This window comes from Pinus tabuliformis, chromosome 6 (genome assembly GCF_031772625.1).
Source record: "Pinus tabuliformis cultivar Carrire ecotype Pingquan chromosome 6, CPIR1, whole genome shotgun sequence".
Lineage (NCBI taxonomy): Eukaryota > Viridiplantae > Streptophyta > Pinopsida > Pinales > Pinaceae > Pinus > Pinus tabuliformis.
In genome coordinates this window covers 1,888,536,549-1,888,560,979 of record NC_142292.1, presented here as the reverse complement: position 1 = coordinate 1,888,560,979, position 24,431 = coordinate 1,888,536,549, and positions in this window count along the sequence as shown.

The window sequence follows — 24,431 nt, the reverse complement described above, 5'->3', positions numbered from 1 at the left end:
TTTGAAAGATTAATAGAACAATCTTTGGGTGACCTGAAAGAGGTAGGCCTCTCTCGGTAAAACAATTGTTTTGGCGGAAGTGAAGTAGAGGTAACCTTGAAACTCTGTTTTATACCTGGGGGCATGCAAACCTTTTGGAGTGCAAGCAAAGAGCAATTATTTATCTGTTTTTTGGATTAATCGTTTCCGAACTTGCATAACGAAAGGATGCGGGGCATAGCTTTGTAAGGCACAAGCTCCATAAAAAATGGCATCTTACATGAGACATTCTTATCATATGATTGGATAATCGAGCAGTTTTAGCACATAGTTCATGCTCGTTAAAAAATAAACATAAGATCGAGCAAGTGTTTCAATCCGCGTTTAAGCTCGTTAAAAAATGAACTACCCTCCAGTAAATAACCACCGTGAATGTAACATTATCAGCCATTAAAGCCTTGGTCGTGTTTGCACCATCACCTCCACTTTTCCATTGGCCAATCATTCACCTCCATTTGATTGTTTACCCATTTTGAGGAACAGCTGCGAAGAGTGATTTCACTAGCCATCCTTGTGACACTGCCGTGATTGGAAAATTCCAACCGTTACCTGGAATCAGCTGCTACCCTTTTTATCACTCGTTCCTCAAAAGACGAGTCTTCTTTAAGCTCTTTTCATCTGACTCGTAAAATATGAAAAGATTGCCGAGTTTTGGCCTTCCAGCTCGTTAAAGCGACCGTAAGTGCTATCCCTCCTCTAGATTTTAATCTTTTTGGACCTGAGGGATTATTGCACAAAAAGATCGAGCGCTTGTTTTGTTCAGCTCGTTAAAACTATCGAAAATTCATCCCTTCTGTATTGTTTTATACTTTTTCGGACTTAAGGGATTAGATGACGAAAAAAGACTTCTGGAGTTATCTTTACGTACCTTTTCAGACTCTCTAAAAATGAAAAGGACTGAGTTATCTTTGTCGTTAGACTCGTTAAAAAGATTAATAGCGACAAACTTGTCTTTAGACAAGAACGAGTTTCACTATCGCTAGGCTCGTTAAAACATAGCGATGGGTTTGCCTGAAGGGCAAATTATAGAACAAGAATATGTTATCCTCCTCAAGCTTGACAAAAATAAAGAGGTACTGGTCAGCAATGATTGGGGAAAAATTGGGAAGAAACTCAAAGAACTTTTATTGATAGCAAGTCGCTCTTGAACATGACACTTCCGCTCCGTGCCTGAGTCGGGTTGGGTTGTTTCATTCACCAGTCACATCACCATGGTCTCGCCATACCATCCATATTTGGGGTAAATGCTACCAATCCATCATATAAGTGTCGCCGATATGTTCAAGAGAAGTCATCCAGAGAAGCCAACCGTGTCCCATCCACTACCATACATTATACTTCATTCTTTCATGACCGCCACCCTGAACCATATATCATCAGATCGTTTTCACCTCCATCAAAATCATTTGCTCCATTCCGTGTCACTGATGTGGGATACATTAAGGCCCTCCTTTTACAGATCGCTTCTTGTCGACATCAGCTCATTATCCAAGAAGTTGATCTAGGAACACCCCTTCAGTACTTTGAAGCTTGGATGCATCAATGGCAAGTTTCTCACTTCCGGTGACAGGTATACATCAATGACCTTCGACCGAAAGATTTTGCGTGGTGTTCAATGCCAAGTCCTTTATTCACAACATGTGAATTGTACTGCAGTACCTTGAGGGTCATTATCATTATCGGTGATTCCTCTCGTGCTTGTTAACAGTTTACATCATTGACTAGTAATCAAGCGATGTCTTTCCATGTTCGACTTCAAAACATTTCTCGCATGGATCGACTTGTACTTAGAGTGAAGATCGGACGAGATTGAAGACCCCAGATCTAGTTTCATCCATCCGGGCTGCGATATATATTCAGGAAAAATAAAGACATTGACATGTACAGCATTGCAGCACAGATAATCATCCTACCGAAAGGATGATGATTTCATCAAGATCATTAGTCTACCATCAGACGATTGTTTGTCCTATGTACATAAAAATGAATTTATAAAGCTGAGCATGGGAATGCCCGCCTCAGCTAGATCATGAAAACAGTATGAAAAATAATGTATTGTATTGTATCTTATTACAGGTCTCCTCCCAGCATTGAAAGAACTTCGGATCCTCCTAATAAAGCATTTCACCCGATAAACGGCCTCATACTTTAGGGGGCAACTGTTATAGACATTTTTGTGCCTTACAGCATTGAGCATGAAATGTCCATAATCCAAGGGATCCAAAGTCCCTAAAAGAGTTGTTCCTGCCCCTAAAGGAACAAGGTCAACCAATGACAGCTTCTCCCAGAAGTTCTCCACCAAAAACCACTCAGAACTAGTCAAATCAGGATCAATTCAGATGCTCTACTAGCTGCCTGCGTTGCAATGCACCCCAGTACACTAGCTAGGTGCGTTTCAATGCACCTAAATGCACTACCAGGGTGTGCTGAGCGAGAAATGCCAAATGGCAGTGTCATTCTGGGAGGTGTACAGACACTGGAAGCTTCCAGAATCTTCCTCAATGACACTTGCCTCAATAAATTCGACCAGTGATGAGTAAGAGGCTCTCAGCCTCCAAGTGGAAGCAAGAACTGACAGAGAGAAGCCACAAGTCAAAACATAAGCTGACTCATCCTCTCTGCTTACATCTATATATGGATCCCTCATCCCAGAGATCCAGAGGCTGGAATTTTGTACTTTGCAGAGAATTGCTGTTGGTTTGAGATTGAGATTAGTACATTGGGTGATTTATGCTTTGTTGGAGGTGAGGAAGGGATTCCTTTGCTGGGAGGTAGATGCTGGATCGGGACTCACTTGGTTGTATCTCCTCTTGGACTTTCTTATCATATCAATAAAATTATTTGAGTTTCTCCTACATGCTGTGTATCAATGATGTTTTGTTATATTTGCATGTTTAGCTTAATCTGATCCTAAGATTTTTATGAATGTAAATCTATATCTTCGTGTAGTTTCTCTCTTCTATGATCTTGCAGGAATTCGGTGAAGCTGGGCCGGTAAGGGGGCAGGGAGTTGGGAGCTAGTGAAGAGAGGAGCGATTGGATCAACAAACTAGCGAAAGACACAGGTTAGTTACATCCTTCCTCTTCATTTACATTTCATAAAGAAGAATACTCAAGTAGTTTTCCTTGTTTGTTGCTAAGGCACTATCACACCTTAGAGTGGGATAGGGGCGTTCTGAATGCATACTTTTCCCAACAACACTTGTCAACTTCTTCTTTTAATAAACAATTCAATAGAATACCTTCATGACTTTTCCAAAAGAGAGCGTTATCTAAAATACAAAATTTTGAAGCTTTCATCTTTAAAATTCTTTTCTTTGTTCTGGAAAACCCTGGAGGAGCCCGCAGGTTTAATAATACATAAGTTATATCAGCATACCAAGGTGAATCTAAGAAGGTCTGGCTGATTTGTGGAGTCTCCATCTCCTGTTCATTGTCCAGTTCATTAATGTCTAGGGCTTGATAATTTTTTTTAGTCATGAGTTTGGCCAATCCCTGTCCTTTTATAAGCTTTGTAGGTTTTATTTCAATATCGTACTCCAATATAGCAGCGATCCATTTACCTCGTTTGCCCTCAATTCCATCCTGAGTTAAGATGTCTTTGACAACAGCATTTGGTACACAAGCTACTACATGGGAATACAATATGTAAACTCTAAAGTCTTTAATAGCTTTTACCAATGCAAAAGCTTGTTTTTCCATGATTTTGTACTTTAGTGGTGCATCTCTAAGTGCTTTACTAAAAAAGGCTATGGTTTTTTCACATCCTTGATCATCCTTTTGTATTAAAATAGCAGCTATGGTGTGTTCTGATGAAAATGAAAATATTATGAAGTCTCTATCAAACATGGGACGTGTAAGGACCGGTGTCCTGGTTAAAGCCATTTTAATTTCTTCAAAGGCTTGCTTGGATTCAACTGTCCATCTAATACTAGAATCCTTTTTCAACATATTATTAAGCAATCGAATTAATTCAGCTAAATTAGATATGAATCTTCTCAAAAAATTGATCTTTCCTAGGAAATGTTAAAGTTCTTTGACATTTCTAGGATGGGGTATTTGCAGAATAGCTTCTATTCTAGCAGGATCAATTATGATGCCCTCTTTGGAGATAATATGGCCTAAAAGTTTTCCTTCCTCTAGACCAAATAAGGACTTCTTAGGATTTAAAGAAATACCATATTTTCTACAATTCAAGAATACTTGTCTCAGACGATCCAAATGTTGTTGATCTGATTTAGGAAAATCAGTTAGGTCATCTAGATATATAACCAGAAAATCATGAATTTCTTTTGTAAATGCTATGTCCATTTCTCTTTGGAAGGTCGCCCCTACATTTTTAAGTCCAAATGGAATTTTAACATATTTGAATATACCCCATGGTGTTGTAAAAGCAGTCTTTTCCTGGTCATCAGGATGAACCAGAATATGGTTATAGCCTGAGAACCCATCCAAGAGTGAAATCCTAGAAGCACCTACCACCCTCTATAAAATGTGATCGATCATGGGTAAAGGGTAATTATCCTTCAGAGAAACCTTATTAACATTCCTTAAATCAATACATAATCTGATTTCTCCAGTTTTCTTCCTAGTAGGTACTAAATTAGACACCCACTCTAAAAACCTAATAGGAGTGATTATCCCCGCTTCATACATTCGTTTGATTTCTTTTTCAATTGAGGGCAGTAGTACATGGTTAATTCTTCAAATTTTTTTCTTGAATTGTTTCTGGTTTTCCTTCAGAGGTATTGTATGCTGAATTATGGAGGTGTCGTAAGATTTCAGGTCTTCATAACTCTAGGCAAAGACATCCTGGAACTCTCTCATTAGTTCAACATATTTGAGTTATTGGTTAGGGGGCAAATATTTAGATAACTTTACCATTTTAGGATCCTCTTCAGTTCTCAAATTATAGTCCTTAATATCTGCTTTCAAGGGTTCCATTTTAGGTTTCTTTGGAATATCAATGAAATGAAAGAGATCTTCCAAAGGAGTTAATCCCTGAGGCAAATGATTGTCTTTTAAATTGATTACTTCAGATTCTCCTTCAATAATTTCATCAATATCCATTTCTTGAGGATCTTGCATTTCTTTTTTGGTAAATTTTGTTGGATGGAGCATTTGAGTTGCACTTTATGCTAAAATGTCTGTTTCTATCTTATTTGTTTGATCAAACTCATTAACTGTATCTACATCTATGTTAGCGTTACAAAATTCTTCATCTAAGGTCAAGAAATTGTTAATCTGCTTATCACTATCAAACACTTGCCAGTTCTTCAAATTGTTAGGTATAGCTGGCCTATGTCTAATCTCAGTTGTGAACTAATGATTATGTTCGAATGGTAATTTGCAGGTGCTAGCAAACATTGCTAGACTATGAGCTTGCAGGTTATGTTTTCTTGGGATTTTCACAAGCTTAGTTTCTAGAAAAGTATTGAGAATCTCTATCATTGTATCTCTGTAATACTTCAGTCTGGGATCATTTGTTGAATAATTTCCTTTAATATGTTGAACTATTAACTTAGAATCTCCTAATACAGACACCCTAATTGCTCCTAATCTTTTAATCAATTTAAGACCTAGCAAGAGAGATTCATATTCTACCATACTATTGGTGCGTCTAAAGTTCAATCTGTAGGCATGGCCTTCAGCATGGTTGTTTTCAAGATTGTGCACCCAAACTCCTGCTCCTACTCCTAATTTGTTAACTGAACCATCAAATTCTAAGTGCCGGAGAATTTCATGTTCATAATTGGTGTCAGGAGTCTCAGGAATCTGTTTAATAGGGAGATCTGGTTTTTTAGTTTCTTCTGTTTTCTCTTGGATATTTGATGTTTCATTGTTCTCAGAAATTTCTTGTATTTGAACACTAGACTTTTCATTTGTAGTTTCTTTTGGTTCTGCTACTAAAACTTTCAATTCATTTGAGTAATCACTTTCAGCATTATAAAGAATGAAAGAATCCATATCAGAGTGTACTGAGTAGATAGGGAAATTTTGGGGTTTCTCCTGACTACTTACAACATATTTCATTAATGTTTCTCTATATAGTTTCTTGGGTTGACTGAATACTGAAATAGTAGCATAAGACATGTCTAGTTGTAGAGATCCTTGAAGCTTTGCACCCCAAGACCTAAACAATAACATGCCATACTTTGGTGGAATATCAGCTACTACTATGTCCATTAAGATTGTTTTGGCAAGATATTGAACTAGTGATACACACAAGTCTTTGATTAGTCCTAAACATCTGACCTGACTTGAATCAAAAGAAAAGAGGTCTTTATACAGCCTGGTGATGTCTAGGTCCAATTTCTCCATTACATATTTAGACATTAAGTTATGAGAGGCACCAAAATCAAACATGGAATTATGAAGTATTTTATCATGTATGTTCAAACTTACATAGAAAGGAGGGATTCCTCCATCTATTGTTTTACCATTCACTTCAGGGCCAAAAATCAATTCAGGTTGGTCATCAAAAACATTTACTGAATCTTCATTAACTAAGATTTTGAGTGACTTGTTGATTTGGCTTCTGTAGACATCATGTTTAGCTAATTCAGACAGTGGAACAACTATTTTTAATTTGCCTACTTCAGCTTCCAGATTAAAAGGTTTTTCAGTCTGAGTTCTTGTATTTCGGACAGTTGGATTCTCTTTATCCTCTATATTTTCTGTGTTTTTCTCCTTTTCAGGAGTGGGGTTATGAGCTGAAGTTGTTTCCAAATCAACTTCTGGAGGTTCTTCCATGTTTCCTTTGGAGGGAATAGAAGTGGAAACTTGTCGATTATTGGATACATCTTCAATAATTGGATTAGCAGGGTTAGGGTCTATTCTGGAAAGAATATGTACAGGGGTGGTATTGGTCTTACCTTTGTTAGGCTGCTTTGTGGCTTTCTATTTATTAGTTTCAGGGACATCTATTCTTCTACTCCTCAGATTATATTGTTTGTGGACTTCATAAATGGTTGTATCATATCCCTCTCTAAAGTCAAATGATTCACTTGACTGAGTTTGGAATTGTTTAAGAATGTGAGCTTCTTGATCCTCTTGGGTCAAGAAAACTTGTTGTTCATTGTTGAGTCCCATCAAATTGATTTGGGTGTCTTCTATTGGTTCATCAGAAGTTGAGGCTTCAACATAATTTTCCTGGAATGGGGGCCTAAGGTTTTGATTAGGGCCAGTCTTTCCAGTGTTCGGGTTTTGGTTCTTCCTGAAATTTGGATTTCTCCCAGTATTGCTTGGTTGACCATCCCAGGGGGATTTTCTCTCGATTGTTTCTACTCTATCTCCAAGCCTATCCATTCCTTTAATAATAGTATCTAGTTTCTGTTCAAAGGCCGAAGGTTCTTCTTTTAAAGGTATCCTCCTTTCAGCTCTGGCTTTAGCTCATTTGGATATCAGGTTAGCTTCAACAATGACAGCTATACTTTGCATCTCTTCTAAGGTTCGACAAGCTCTTTCCCTAAGTTGGTATGCCATATCAGAATCAAATCCATTAGGGAATTTGATCAATTCCATATCTGTAGGGGGTCTGAGGTTTTGAGGGATAGCATTGTAAACATTATGGAACCTAGTACAATAATCTTGTACAGTTTCTTGTGTTCCCCTCTTCAAGTTTTCATATTCTGATAATATCTGGAGAGGATCTTTCTTCTTTTCCTATCTGTTCAAGGATGTTGTATAAAGAGCTTGTAGGTCATTGATAATGTTTGCAGGGAGGGCTATAAACCATGTTCTAACATCTCTATTCAAACTTTGAACAAATACCCTCATTCTTACATCATCAGCATCAACCTCATATATCTCAAAGTAATCGGTCATTTTTTTGGTATGTTGTTGAGTTGTGTAGGTGCTAGTGCCATCAAAAAGAGTGATTTTCCTTTGATATTCTTGGGGCATAACCCGTGGATTGGCAGGTAAGTACAGAGGAGTGTATCTGTTTGCCACTGCAGTAAGTTGGGTTGAAACAACAACTGGGGTTGGTCTTGGAGTGGTGGATGGAGGGGTGTTTTGGGGTTGAGATGTCTGAGGTGCTATTGATGAACAAGGAGAGGCTGAAGTGATTACAGAAAGGTTTGGTATTCCTACAGAGGTAAGTTTAGATTGAATGGAATTCTACAAATGTCTGTTAAGATGTGAAGTGACAATATCAAGTTGTAAATCTTCAATAAATAATGGATCATGAAATGTGTGGGCTAACCTGTATTTAGAAAAAGTTACAAATAACGAGGTCTCAAAATATTCATCAAAGGGTTCGTCCTCAAGGTTAATCCACTTCACTAGACAAGATCTTGATCCATATAAAGGCCGTGAACTAGTAGAACTTTCTTGGCTTTCTTGTCTCCTCAGAATCGTAGGGATCAGATTGGGGTTCTCAAACACGGGAGGTGGATTTGGATCAGGATTAGCTCTGGTGTAACGAGTCCTTTCTGAAGCCAGGTTTCTAGGTATGTTTTGTTTTTTCTCTAAATGGGTTGGGCAATACAACTTCTTACAATTTCTTTAAGAGGCTTTAGGTATGGGACTTGAACTTTATTAAAGATTTATTTAATAACAGGAACTGATCAAGTATTTGAAACCAAATGTTCAATCCATAAACCAGACTGGAGATAGACTGAAGCAGCATTCATTTACTTATGCAATTGAGAAGAAAGAGCAGTTCAAAGGCTACCTGGCTAACTGCAGGCTCCGTCTGTATCTTATAAAGTAAACAGTAGTAACAAAAAAATTATTCAGGTCCCCAGTGGAAAGGGGTCTGAGGTAACCACAAACCAACCTTCAAGTATAGGATCTAGCCAATCTGTACTCAGAGAGGGCTCTCTATTTATGATTTAGCTTGGTTTTGAAAGATATTAGGCTAGCTGTGAAGTTTAGGAGTTTTGTTTGAATTTGGGTGGTGAGATTCAATAGCAAAGGGGTAAAACTGAGTAGCTTATTCCCTTGGGCTAATGGAGTCAAAGAAAATGGCTTAACTGGACTCAGTTTCTTAACAAAAGAGGGTTTCACAGGGCAAGATGGTCAAACAGGGAACAAATAGCAACTTGGAATAGATGGAATAGGCTTAAAATGGATGAAGGGCAGTTAAGAATCCTTCAGCGTATTTAAAGAGGGAACTTGAATGATTACTACTGAAGAGTAGTTGAGTATTCTTTAATAAATAATCAGAATGTAATAACTAGAAAACAAGAGCAATTAAGTTTTCATTGTTTATACTAATTCAGAAGAAAACATGGAGAATAATAACGACTGAAAACAGAGTGCAATCAAGTGAATTCTAGATTATTCTTTTTCGTTTATCATTCAGATGTGAAAATGAGTGATATAATAAACAAGGAAAACTTTAAAACATAAGGTATAGAGGACATATTGATCTGGTGTTTGCTTCAAGAAATCTGTGAAATGTCCTTTGCTTCAATTCTTTATCCAACAAGCCATACAAACATTGGTCCAATAGCACTTTATTCCAAAATAGTCAATATTACAGCAATTTCTAAGAATCCACCCTCAATACTCTAATTGAGGGCGTATTTATACAAAAAATATTTACAAAAAATATCTCATAATAGAGTGAGATATATTCTAGGGTGCCTAAGAGTAGGTTACAAGAAAATAGAGATAACTACTCTCGAAGATAGGAGAAAGGTAAACTGATGTTGTGCTGTTCCTTTTCTCGCTGAGTGTGCTGGAGGCAGGCCCTATGATTTGGCTTGCTGTTGTCTTTTTTAGTAACTCTATGCTGGCTGCCCTATTTTTACTAACACTTTTTACCTGTTCTAATACACTTTGACCTATTTGATCCCTGTTCATCTTTGTTTATCTTACTATAGTAGAAGGGCCTCAAAATTTACATTTTACTAAGGATAAATTTACAAAAATTCCAACATCTCTTCTCACCATTTTTGTTCTGGGAGTCTGTGTTTCTGAAAGGGTTTCATCAGTTTCTGTATATCTGAAAAAGGTAGGCTGGATTGGATATAAGTGTTTAATCTCATGCTCAACATAGAATAAGTTCTCTAAGCTGTCATAGAGAACTCGGCCTATGGGGAGTGCTTTTATTCCTAATGCACTTGTTGATGAACTAGCTTGATTGCTAGCATACTTATAAAATTTGTTTACATAATCTATATGCTTCATTAATCTGTCATTAATCACCAGAGGACTTGGTAGCCCTTTATTTTGCAAAATAGTGAACTTCTCCATAAAAGAATTAATTTCCGCCTGCATATCTTGACATCTTTTCTCCAAATTCTACATAAAAGTTTTCTTGGTTAGCACCCTTTTGATTTCCAAAATAGTGTTTGTCCTATCTGAGATGCCAAGTTCTTCCAGTTGTTCCTTATTTCTATTATTCAAAAGATGTATGAGTCGGTTGGCTTGATCAGTCATTTTTCCTAACAGAGCTTTTGTCTTTTGAATTTCTCCCTGTGCTTCTTTCACTAGATCAATATGTTCATAGATCACTTGGATGGATGGCCAAACATCATTTATAGATTGAGTGATGTTGGTCCACAGAATTTTCTTGATCTCTTCTAGAGGTTTGTCAAAAGTGAGATATTTTTCTAATGTTTTCACTTTATTTTCTAATGCTTTGATCTCCCTTGTTTTTCCCACAACATTTATTTTGGATATATCATAATTTCTTTCTACCTTAGCCAACTGCTCTTTTACCTGTTTTAATTCTGAAACTTGTAGCCTTATTTCTTCCATTGCCTTTATTAACTCTTCAGTGCTCAAATTAGCACTGCTACCTTGTCCTGTTCCTGCTGTTGCTGCACCTGTGACCACCTCTGATGTGGCTATCGGGATGTTTGGAGCTAATGCTGTCCCAAGTGTAGAAGGGACTATTGTTGAGGCTATGGGGATTACATCAGGCGGCTGAGAGGTCGACTCTCCCTGCCTGTCCTTCAGCGGTTTTTCTAATGCCTTCTCTATGTCATTCAATCTTTCATTGAGTTTCAAGAGGAGATCCATCATCTCTTCTTTACATTTCTACTTTGTAACCTCAGTAGTCTGTGGATGCCTTGAAGGAGGGAATTTTAGCTGCTTCCTAAAGGCAGCAATGTGTTCTTATTTCTTCTTGATTAATGTTTCTACACCTTTTGCATCTGTAGGATCATGTTCCAATCCAATGATGATTTCTTCTAATGATTTTATTCTGTTATGCTTGGCCAGGGAGGAGACTTTTTCTAAGTTTAGCTGGGCAGTTGTATTATCCAAAGAATTTTGTAGCCTATGAGCCATCAATGCTTTATTGGTTAAGGTTGAATAGAACATTTCTCCAGTTTGCTTGTGAAGCTCAATATGATCCAAAGGATTAATATCCTTAACCAAGACTTCTAGATTTGTCCTGATATAATCTGTTGTTGTGTGAGGTTGCTGAACCTTTGGCTTTAAGTAGCTCATTATCATCTTGCCCTCTTGAATGTCATAGGCTGACATCATTCTCTACTGGTTTGTGGGGGCCATTTTCAAACACTGATTGTAAATTTGAAGTCTTACTGGATCATTTTTGGCTTTTATTTATGTGAATGTCTTCTTTATATCTAAGGCTTCTTTACTTTGTGGCCTAGTGGATGATACTTCTGCACTGTGTTGTCTTTCTAGCTCCTGCCTCTGTGAGCTAGTGGATGTTCCTCCCAATGGGGAAGTTTGTTGGCTAACTACCCTTTCTACTCTTTGACTATCTGTAGTTTCTTCAATAATTTCCTCTTCTGAAAGAGGATTCAGTCTTTGCCTCTTTGTCCCAGGCTGTCCTGTAGGTCCACTAGTGGGGGTAGGGGTTTCCCTGTCCTTCTTTTTATTTCTTTCCTCATTTAGAGGAGTTTGCAAAATTGGGCTTTCTGTTACTTTGGTTTGACCAGGAGGAGTTGGTACTTGACCTTGTTCTTTGGAAATTCCAGGCTGATCTATCATTGTAGGCTGTTCTGTGGTCTCTACTTCCTTACCTTTGGATGTTCCTGTGGCTAGTATGTTGACTTCCTGTGGAGGCTATTGAGAAGTTCCAGCAATGGATGTACTAATTTCTAATTTTTGAGACAACTTGAATGGTACCTGCCCAAAAGAATCCAAGTAAAGGGTTTTCTCAATATCTCTCATAGCATTTTACATATTAACCTGCTCATTAACCTCTTCTACTAGGGTCCCCTATATCCATTCATCCAAGTTTGCAAACTACTCAATTTCTAGGATCCTATGATGTCGATATGGTGACAGCCTGTTTTTTGTCCTTCTGTCGCATATGAAGCTATTGGGGTCATATGGCACCCACCTAAAACTCTTTCATAATTTAATGTGGTCTTTTAAGCTTTTTTCAGCTTCTTTCCATGCATCCCTAGTGTTGATGACAAAAGGGCCTAGCTGGTTCCTAATTCTTAGCTGAGCTTTATTCTTGGCACCACAAAAATGGACTAAATCTACATTTATGATCTTCCTGAAATATTCCAATGCAAATAATCTCATCAGAACATACTTGGGTAACTTAAAAGCACAAAGTTCACAACCATACATCTTGATTTATGTGTGATCTTTATATAGGTACCAGTCACCTATCTTGTACTGCTTAGAGAGCTGGAGAATTTTCTTCATGTCACCATTGATCCTAGGAGGGGAAACTCCTATCAACAGAGTGGTTGCTGGATGTACAAATAGGTCAATAAACTCACTATAAGTGTAAGTGGAATCACTGGTATTATGAAAGACTGGACTCCAAAAGATAATAGACCTTTGATTTCCTTTGGTGTCAAGTTTCTTGATAGGGAAAGGAAAGTTATCTGATTGATAATATAACATAAGATGGTATATGAAAGAGGTGTATTTGAAAACTCCTTCCCTTTCCAAATTCAGGAATTGGTCATGGATTCTATTGGCAATATAGGAGGCATAGTCATATCTGACAGCAGGGGGTTGTCCTGGAGTAAAGATTGATAGTAACACTAGGGTGATATCATCAACATATTCACTAGAGTTAAATCCCATAATCAGGGATATCATATCAACAATAAGTCTTCCAATTTTAGTGAAGAAAGCCTGCAGATAAGGAGGTGGACCTTTGGGCTGGTGTTTTGGCAACAAGAAGGTTTGAGCAATACGATTCACTTCTAATTTGGATAAATAAGATGCTTTTTCAAGTAAATATGCCATGGAAATAGGAGTGAGGGGCTGACTAGAGTGGAACTGCAACATTTCATTGATGGATTGAGCAGTTATGGGAAAAAGGATTGTCTGGCTTGGGGACATAACAACTCTATGGTTGGGATCATAATTAGCACAGCATTGATGAATTATGTCTGGGAAAACATGGATTGAGGGGAGGAAATACATGGGAAGATTAGATTCCCACAGTCCAAAAATGTTAGAATTATTCAGATAACTATCTCTGACTCGACAGAAGGCCTGAAGATGGTTTTTATCACCAGATAGGTCGTTTATCTGAAAATCCTTATTGGCCAGAGGTAGATAATCTAAGTCTTTCTGAGGAGCGTTCATGGGTGTGACATTCAGGGCTATAGGCGTTTCCATCTTTGGTTCTTGTGGATTCAAAATGGAATTTAAACTTTCTGTTAGAAAATATACCAAACAACAAGTTTGGGAACATTTTTGGGCGACCACAGACTGTCCTAGAACTAAATTTGGCCCTTTCTTGTAGAATTTTCGGTAGAAAACTAAAATTACAGGGTTTCAGGGTAGACTGCATAAATCCCTGTACCAAGGAAGTAAACAGTACAAAGGCAGGTTAGATGACAGGCTACAGAGTGCATCGCTGTAGTTTTTCTGATCAAGTGGTGGTTGGGAAGCTGGAATAGTTGACTTGGACATTGTTTTTCATGGGAGCACTGGTCGCAGCGTAGAAGAGTGAAAATGACTCTTGTTTGTTTTATTTAACAAAACTGAGGTATGGGCACGATGCGTGGTGGAGGTATGGGTGAAAAACCGCCTGTTGATCGTGCGTTAAAGCGCAGTCACTAGTGGGGGTGTGATATCGATGTCAACCGTCGGATGATGGGGAAGTGATCGGACAGCCAACGAGAATGGTAATATATTGGAGGGTTTACTTTAGCGGGCCTAGCATAATAAACATATTTTAATTGTATCAGGGGCATTATAATTGGTTGGGGATGGTTCTTAATTAACCTTGAGGGTTAATTAATTCCATTTTGCAGGGCGGGGAACTTTGGTTATCAACGAATTTCTAATAAATCCGTTAATCCCTTTTGGCTATATTTATGGTTATAATTAACTGCGGTGGGGTATATAATGTTTCGGGGATTAGTATATAACTAAATAATACGGAAAAGGGAAATAGGGTGGGATTTATATATTATGTATGTTAATAGTTAATATGACTATGAAGTGTAAAAGCGCCAAGTTAAGACATTTCACGTATATATTTGAACTTAGGCTAAAGATAAAAAGGGGTTTTTTTTATGTGATATTATGCATTATTCCTAAGTAAAATAATATTTTACTTAGGAAAAACTTTATGAAATGAAATGAATGGTTTATGGATGATACTAAGTACTTAGGCTTTTCAAATTACTGGGCCGAGGGTCTGGTCCCTCCAGAAGTCAGAGAAACGCTCTGAGCCCCTTTAATTTTCAAAGACCTTAATACTTTAGGGGGAATTAGTGAAATCTTTAGGGAAAATGTGAAGGGAAGTTAATTATTTGACCTTGTTTTGCTTGAACTGCACCAAGTGAAATGTCTACTTTGCCCTTGTGATAAAAGTGAAAATTAACACATTTCAAAGACATTATCCATCACAAGTAATTCTGCAACACCATCTACCTACCGTACCTACTTTAGCCTGACATTTTTTCTTCTTTATTAGGGTGCACTTGAACTGGCAAACCCTTATCACACTTTTTCTTTTACATATGGAAGTCTATCTAAATCTAACCTTATTACACCCAAGGGCTCAGATTACACTGTTGAGCTCCTTTTATTCACTCTACCTATCAACTTATCTGCCAAGATTGAAAAGTTTGGTCAAATTTTATTCTCTACTTCTAAAACATAAAATTCAAATATGAACTAGCCAAGCTTAAGCTATTTGACTACTCATCAATTGTCGCATAAGTTACAAGTTGCACAAAATTTGATTATTACATAAGAGTAAAAAGTAGTGGCATTTAGACTTGCACACTTTCCTTGGTCTTTATTTTGGTGGGGTTCATTTTTCTTCACTTTTTTGACCATTTTATTTCTTTTCACCCTTTGATTTTTCTTTTAGGGTATACCCTAATTACAATTTTTTTTTTTTTTTTTTTGACAATATGGAAAACCTTTGCAACAAGGAAAGGTATGAACATATTTGTAGCTCATCAAGTCAATCATGAAATATGACACCTATTGGTATAGGAGCATAACAAATTCTATGGTCACTGTGTGTTTACACTTAATTAAGTTTGTTGTTCCTTTTCTAGATTGTTGTTCAATTCCTTTATTAGTTCAGATCGCTGTTCAATTCCTTTATTAGTTGAAGAGTTCTGTTCAATTCCTTTTGGTTAAGATTGCTGCTTAAATTAGTTCTGTAGATTAAGCTTTGCTGTTTGATCTTTTCAATAGATTAGTTGCTAATTGAATTGTCATTTCCACATTTTCTTTGGTGTGAATAGAAAGATCAACAACTGTAATGAACATTGACTACTTTTGTCTAAGTTCTCAGATTGGAGGTCTTGTCCATAACTGATTTACATTTACATCACTTTACAGGGGAAAGAGTTATCATTATTGCATCCTTGACTGATGATTGCTGTAATTTCTTGAGTGGATGATTTAGTTACAAAGTATTTAAGTTTCTTGCCATTACAATTGGAGTTTGTTTCCAACATTTAGTTACTTTTGTAAGCACTATACTGCAAACATTACTCTTGATCAAGTGACTGCCTCAGACAGAGTACAGTCTTGAGATAAAAAATCATACTTGGATTGATAATTAATGTGAAGGTAAATAGAGGTTAAAAAGACCCTTTTTACAACTCAACATTTTGGCACCATTGCCGGGGAGAGTGTAGCCATTTGTTTCTTTTGAAAAGAGAGTAGTGTAAGTACCTGCTAGGAGAGAGTTGGGTTTTAAAAATGGAAGGTAAGAACCTGTGTATGGAGCATGTAACAACCCTGCTCCCCTGCCCACTTTCATATATATTTGTTGGTTATTTTGGGTAGAAATAAGTATTTTATTTGTGTGCATGACTAAGGAAAAAGCCTGAAAATAATCTTAAAGCACTACCCAAGCCTAATAAAGCTAAGGGACCAGTGACCCTTGGCCGATCAATCTTTATAGACGAAATCCTTAAAAAAGCAGAATCTCAGCAGTCAATAGGTCCTAGAAAAGTTTCTCCTAGACAACATACTAGTTCCCTTCGGGCTATAGAATCACCATCTATAGCCTTTGCTGAGGTGCACAACCAAACAGAGGAGCAAGATTTTCAAGAAATTGATAATTCTAGACTGAAATTGTTACAAGAAGGGAACCTTAGTAATCTTTGCGAAGGAGGAGGAGAAACAGGGGAAACCGAAGGACCAAGATCTCCTCTTGGAATAGTTCAGCTATTGAGCAGCCCAGATAAGGGAAGTACCGTCAAAATCGTACAGAATAAATTTGAAGAACCTAAAGAGCTAAGATACCCCCAGAGATTAGTTCAGCAAGGAACTCTCATCATCCCAGGAAAAGGAAGTGTTGTTAAGGCCATTCTTGCTCCTTCCAACCAGCTTAGGAATACCCTCCTAGAAATCCCAGAAGGATATTGGCACATATTTGACCAAATGGCCCAGAACCAGCAAACACCCCAAACCTCCACACTGCAATATCCCATTGTAGATACTACAGCTAATGCACTTATGAAGGCCATTCCTCTTCAACATATTCCTACATTCCATGGCCTAACATCGGAAGATCTAGACACATTTTTGTTTGAATTCGATGTACTGTGTAGGGGATATGACTATACCACTGATCCCAAAAGCTAAAATTGTTTCCCTCAACATTAAAAGGGGCTCCTTTACAATGGTTTATGGGGTTAGGTCGAGGTGTCATAAACAACTGGGATTTGCTGAAAGAGGCTTTCCTGAAGAAATACCAGGACTATCGTAGGTCTATAGAGTTAAAGGATGAAATATTTCAGACGATAGCTAGACCTAATGAGACTCTAGAAGAATATGTTGAACGTTTCCAGTATAATCTTCAGAGATCTCCTTATGCAACATTACCCTTACCTGACAATGTATTAAAAACGACATTAATTAAAGGAATGAAGGAACAATGGGTTGAAACACTAAATATTATGGGAAAAGGAGACATTTATCAAGAAAATTTTGTTGGCATTATTGATTTATGTATTAGGAGTTCACGAGGCAGCACAAGGCTAAAACCAGCGAACGTGATAGGTTCACAAGGGACAACAAGATCGCCGGAGAAGGAGTAACCCACGCAGAAATCAAGAATTTACTGGAGAATTTCAAAACTGATATATTGGGGACTCTAACAATGTAGCTAGATATTATGCAAGAAAAATAGAAACAAGAAGAAGCAGAGAAAAATATGGTAATATTCTACCCCAGATGCAGAAAGAAACACAGCCATAAAGAGTGTCCACTAGATGCAGTTCATGTCTGTGCTATCTGTACAAAAGATCACCCCATAGAGAACTGCCCCTCACTTCCAGTTTGAAAGAAATATACAAAGAAGCGCAAGAAGAATCAAAACCAATGTACCTACTCAATCAACGCCATCAATGACAGCCTTGAGAACCAGGTATGTCCTCCAATCCATCTTCTTCTTTCCAACCTCTGCAATATTATGCTCAGCAATATAATACAATGTGGCAAAATGAACCTCCCTTTTCAAACTGGGCACAACAACCATTTCCTTCATCATCACGATGGCCGAATCAAACAAGCCAATCTAATTGCCCAAATTTTCCCTACTGTCCACCATATTGGCAAAACAATGCATATCCAACACAATGGTCCCCTCCTACTTTGCAGAGTCAAGCCTGTCAGACAAACTGGAAAAGACCAATAAATCACCCAGCAGGAACCATTCCACTCCCTCAACCTACACTGCTAGCGCCATATACAATACAACAAAATCCCCAATCCAACTTAAGACCCCAACTCCTAGCCCAACCCAACCCGAACCCAAATAATAGAACGATTCAATCTGTTCAAATAATTGAAACACCAGAACTAGAAACTGATCTGAGCAAGTGCAACTACCTTTAATTAAAGTCTGGGCACATTATAGAAACCGAGGGAGATAAAAATGTTCAAGCTAAAAATCAGTTACCCACAGAACAACCACTACAGGAAGAGGATGTGGTTAGATAACAAACTCATGACTAGACAACCATGTCCCCTCCCCCATTCCTAGAATGATTAATCATACCATGCCCTATCAAACATCCTGACTTTGATATTTTGGGAGAACTTAGAAATTTTTGTATAAAAAACCCACTCCTCCAAGCTATCCAAGATATCCCAGTATATGCAAAAACTATCAAAGAGTTATGTATAAAAAAACCAAGGAGAGAATAAAAACTAACCCAACAGTCCATGTTAAGAATGCAACAAGATGATGGAGCTTCGTGGAAAGGAGTTACCTTCACTAAGTGGGCCCATAGGCAAATTATGGCGCAAAGTCTATTTTTAGACTATGTCTATTTTTAGACATATGGATCATGGTCTATGAGCTTCGAAATGTTGTTTATGGATGATTGGTCATGTTGGGAAAAATAGATGGACTTCTATTTTCGGATCACAATAGGAGTGATCAAAGTCTATTTTTAGACTGGCAGTCAAAAATAGAAAAGTCAATATTATTGTCTCATAATAATATTTAGACTATAAACTTTATCTTATTCTCTTGGAGCACTTCAGTTTGAGCTACGGATGTGGCACATGTAACTGTCAGAAGGAAATACGCTATCTTTGTGGGTCAGTTGAGTTGTTGCATGCAGGACTTCAGTTAGAACTCAAGTAGTTGAGTTTGGTGGAGTTGATTGTGGAGTTGATGGAGTTGTGTTCAGTTTGACTTGGTTAAACTAGTTGTAATTAGTCTAACAGCAAATAGACTAATGATGAGTTGTTAAACTAATTATTAACTCATAAAGAAACTAAAGAATACATCAATTAACTTAGTTGCATATCAGTGCATGTACAGTTCAACAGGGACAGGTGTTAGAGGTTGAGATTGCTATCAGTTGTGACTATAGTTGTGCATGAGGATTTGCACAAGCAATGTATTGAGTATGCTAATGAGTATTGCTTTGATTTTCGCAATAGAATAGCCTGTGCTCACGTGATTTGCACTATGACTGATTCTCAGCAGGTTTATGCAATAGGGGCAGGAAAAGTAGTGGAGAATATTTGAACCCGTGACTTGTTTAGGTCTGAGTTGGTTTGTGTGTAACAGGTGGAGATAGTGCTGGATACTTAGAGGAGTATTGTACTATGTAATGTTACATGTTCTCAATCATTAATATATAGATAGTGTGGGGTTTTCAGCTGTAAGATTTCCCCGGGATACATACTGTGTTAATGTGTGCATGCTATTGATGTTTCATTGTTTTTGATGCTGCTAAATTATTGATCAGCGTAGAGGGGCTTATGTATTGTGCATGTATTCTGCAATAGTGCATGATCAGGATAATCGTTTTTGAATATGTGTTTATTATTCAAAATTTCTACATGGTATCAGAGCAGTTGATCATCAGATCTACTATTCAGGAAGTGTTTACATCTTATTTCTTCAGGCAGAGTCTGTAATCGGGCCAGGTAGCCTCTGGATTCATCCTTCCTTTGGACGGTGAGATATCCGGTAAAATCCCGTATAGTCAATCTCTGTACAAGAAATACCTTGTTCTCATGAATCTTAGATCCGAGGCGGTTGAGTTTGGAGCTGGTGGAATTCGAATTTGCAGCAGTGTTTTCTTGGTGTCAAAGAAGCAATGTCTTTCAACGAATTGCGATTGGAGTATGCTCTTGAGGGCAACTCGAACTATACTGCATGTAAGGATAGGATGGAGGTGGTGTTGGATGATAATGGGTTGAAGGAGTTCATAGAGGCTGAGGTCCCAAAGCCTACTGATGCTGCTGTAGCTGAGGCTTGGAAAAAGAAGACAACAAAGTGTCAAAGGATTCTGTTGGAGGGCGTGAAGGATCACATTGTGTCCAGCGTGCATGGAAAGGCTTCTCCATACTTGATGTGGAAAGATTTGACAGATCTATTCCAAACCAAGAGTGATCAGAGGAAGCTGGTGCTCAAGGATAAACTTAGAAACATCAAATGTGAGAAGGGTGACGGTATGCCCAAGTATCTCACGAAGTTCACTCAGTGCAGAGATGTGCTGGGAAGTGTGGGGGTTACTGTTGATTATGAGGACTTGGTGAGCTTGGCTCTCCTTGGTCTTCCGAAGAGTTGGAATTCCTATCGGGACTCTGTTAATGGTCGGGAGAAATTGCCAGGATGGGAGAGACTGTGGTCAGATCTTGTGGAGGAGGAGATCAGGCGGAGTACCAGGGACAAATATTCATCAAAGGGAACTGATGAAGAAAATTTCGCTTTGGCTACCAAAGCAAAGAAGGGGAAGAGCAAGAAAGCTTCTCAGTCTGGTGCGAAAGGCAAGAAGCAGGACATGTCCAAGGTGAAGTGTTTTCATTGTCACCGGCACGGACACTATGCCACTAATTGTCCGCAGAAGAAGAAGAACAAGCAAGCTGCTGGATCTGCAGCAGGAGAGGCTCTAGCCTCACAGTTTGAGCTTGATTTTTCATTGATTGCATGCTTGGTTTCAAGCGTAATGGGATCGGTGTGGTTCTTGGACATTGGTGCATCTTTTCACATGACAAGAGATCGAGATTTTTTTTCTGATCTGGAGGACAAAGATCTTGGAATGCACATCGAGATGGGCGTTGATGGTAGATACAGTGCGACCGGTATCAGTACCATTTCCTTTGAGAGGGAGTCTAGTAAACCCTTCATATTGAAGGAAGTCATGCATGTTCCAGGATTGAAGAAGAATCTTCTCTCTGTGGCGATGTTAGAAGACAAGGGATATGATGTTGTTTTCAGTGAGGGAAAGGCTTTCCTGCACAGCAAGACAACTAGAGAAACTCGAAAGATAGGGGTTCGAGTGAGGAACCTTTATCAGTTGCATGCAGATGGATGCATAGCGATGGCATGCAAGGCAGAAGGATTGGTGAGCCTGGATGATGGCGAGTTGTGGCACAGGAGATTGGGTCACCTTCACCATGGAGCCTTGAAGATACTGTAGCAGATCACTACAGGGCTTCCTAAAGGTACTCTTGCGCAGTCAGATCAGTGCAAGGGGTGTAGTTTGGGAAAGTTTGTAAAAGCCACCTTTCATGAGAAGGATAGTCGCACCACGATGATCCTTGAGAGAATTCACACAGACGTGTGTGGACCTTTCTTAGTTGCTTCGACAACAAAACACAGGTATTATGTGATTTTTGTTGATGATTTTTCTCGTAAGTGCTGGATCTTCTTCATGCAGAAGAAGAGCAAGACATATTCAAAGTTCTGTGAATTCAAAGCACTGGTTGAGAAGGAGTCAAGGAAGAAGGTGAAGGCTCTTAGGAGAGATAATGGTGGTGAATACATCCCTAACAAGTTCAAGGATTTCTGCAAGGCAAAAGGGATTCGAAGAGAGCTCATAGCTCCCCATAACCCACAGCAGAACGGGGTTGCTGAGCGGAAGAGCAAAACTATTGTGTGTGCTGCATGGGCAATGTTTCATGATCAGGGCCTACCCCTTCACTTGTGGGCGGAAGCATGCAATACAACAGTTTATGTGTAGAACCGTTGTCCTCACACGATACTTGGGATGAGTACACCCGAGGAGGCTTATTCTGGTAAGAAGCCTGATCTTTCTCATTTGAGGATTTTTGGTGCTAACATTTACATGCATGTGACGAAGGATGCCAAGAAGAAGTTGGAGCCAACTGCAGAGGTTGGGATATTTTTGGGGTACACTGATACACCCCACAACTATCGTGTGTATTTGCCAGACAGTGGTAAAACTGTTGTTCGACGAAATATAAAATTTCAGGAGGAGAAAGACATGAAGTGTTCGCTTGAGAGGGAGCTACACTTGCATGCAGATGAGGAGCTATTAGTTCCTAAGGATGAGCTTTAGGATGTGGATCAGCCACAGGACAAGGTTCATGGAGTGGAAGAGACCACTCATGCAGAGCCAACCATTAGAGGGCGAAAGTGCTTGACAGAAGCTGAGCGACTGGCTCAAGATGCAGAGAAAGTTGTAGGACCACCTACAGCCCAACGCAGGTAGAGACAGTCACCTGATTGGTACACTAGATACATGGCTCTTATGAGCAAATGTGTTGTGACTGAGCCATCCTCTTTCGAGGAAGTTGTTGAGGATCTCGCATGGGTAGACGCCATGGTGGAAGAGTATGATTCGATTGTCAGAAATAGTGCATGGGAGATTGTTCCTAGACTGGAAGGGAAATCAGTGGTGGTTTCGAGATGGATCTACAAAGTTAAGCAGGCAGCTCATGAGAGTGTCGAGAAGTACAAGGCAAGAGTTGTTGCCTGAGGCTTTTCACAAATAGAGGGGATCGATTATGAGGAGACCTTTTCACCTGTCACAAGGTATTCTTCCATATGGATGATTCCTGCTCTCTCAGCGCAGATGGGGTGGCACATTCATCAGATGGATGTGAAGATTGTGTTCCTCAACAGAGTCATTGAGGAGGAGGTGTACATTGAGCAACCCGAAGGATTTGATATCTTCAGAGGCGAGTCGCATGTGTGCGGGCTAAAGAGAGTGCTGTATGGGTTGAAACAAGCACCACGTGCTTGGTAGACACGGATAGATAGTTATTTCACCGGACTTGGATTCTCCAAGAGTGAGGTGGATCCTAACCTATACCAGATTGTGTTGGAGGGTAAGTTGCTTATCACTGTAATTTATGTAGATGATTTGATTCTAACGGGTGATGAACTGTTGATACTTTCATGTAAGGATGATTTTGCTAAGGAGTTTGAGATGAAGGACTTGGGCCTCCTTCATTATTTACTGGGATTGGAAATTTGGCAGCACAGTGGTGGACTATTTGTTTCTCAGGGTAAGTATGTTGGGGAGATATTGGAGAAGTTCAACATGCATGGCTGCAATCCTGTTGATACTCCTCTTCCTGGAGGTTGGAGGAGGAGGATGCCACTTCGGTAGAAGAAGTGGATGCCACTGTTTATCGACAGTTGGTGGGGTCGCTTATGTTTCTGGTCAATACACGACCCGATATATGTTATGCTATTAACCAGCTTTCACAAGCTATGGTTAAGCCTACCAAGCTCTTCTGGAAGGCAGGCAAGCATGTATTGCGTTATTTGAGAGGCACATCGGGATATGGATTGTCGTACAGACAGGAGGATGAGGGGAAGCTATGTGGCTTCACGGATGCAGATTGGGCAGGGAGCCCAATGGACAGAAAGAGCACATCAGGAGGGGTCTTTAGTATCGAGTCAACAATAGTTTCTTGGTACAGTAGGAAGCAGAGATCCATGGCACTCAGTTCAACAGAGGCCGAGTATATGGCAGCAAGTTTCGCTGCATGCAAGGCTATATGGATGAGGAAGATCCTGGTCAGTTTGTTCGGTTCTCACTTGGATCCTACTGTGATTTACTGTGATAACCAGAGTTGCATTAAAATCTCGGCTAATCCCGTATTTCATGATAGATCTAAGCATATTGACATCATGTAACATCATATCAGAGATTGTGTGCAGCGGAGAATCATGTTACTTTCATACATTCCAATGGAGGATCAGGATGTTGATATCTTGACGAAGGCGCTCACCAAGAGAAAAGTCGAATACCACCGAGGTAGGATAGGGGTTGCTGATAATCCATATATTGTTGAGAGGGAGTGTTGAGAATGCAACAAGATGATGGAGCTTAGTGGAAAGGAGTCGCCTTCACTAAGTGGGCTCACATGCAAATTATGGCGCAAACTCTATTTTTAGACTATGTCTATTTTTAGACATATGGATCATGGTCTATGAGCTCCAGAATGTTGTTTATGGATGATTGGTCATGTTGGGAAAAACAGATGGACTTCTATTTTTGGATCACAGCAGGAGTGATCAATCTATTTTTAGACTGGAAGTCAAAAATAGAAAAGTCAAATATTATTGTCTCATAATAATATTTAGACTATAAACTTTATCTTATTCTCTTGGAGCACTTCAGTTTGAGCTACAGATTTGGCACATGCAGCTGTCAGAAGGAAATACGCTTTCTTTGTGGGTCAGTTGAGTTTTTGCATGCAGGACTTCAGTTAGAACTCAAGCAGTTGAGTTTGGTGGAGTTGATTGTGGAGTTGATGGAGTTGTGTTCAGTTTGACT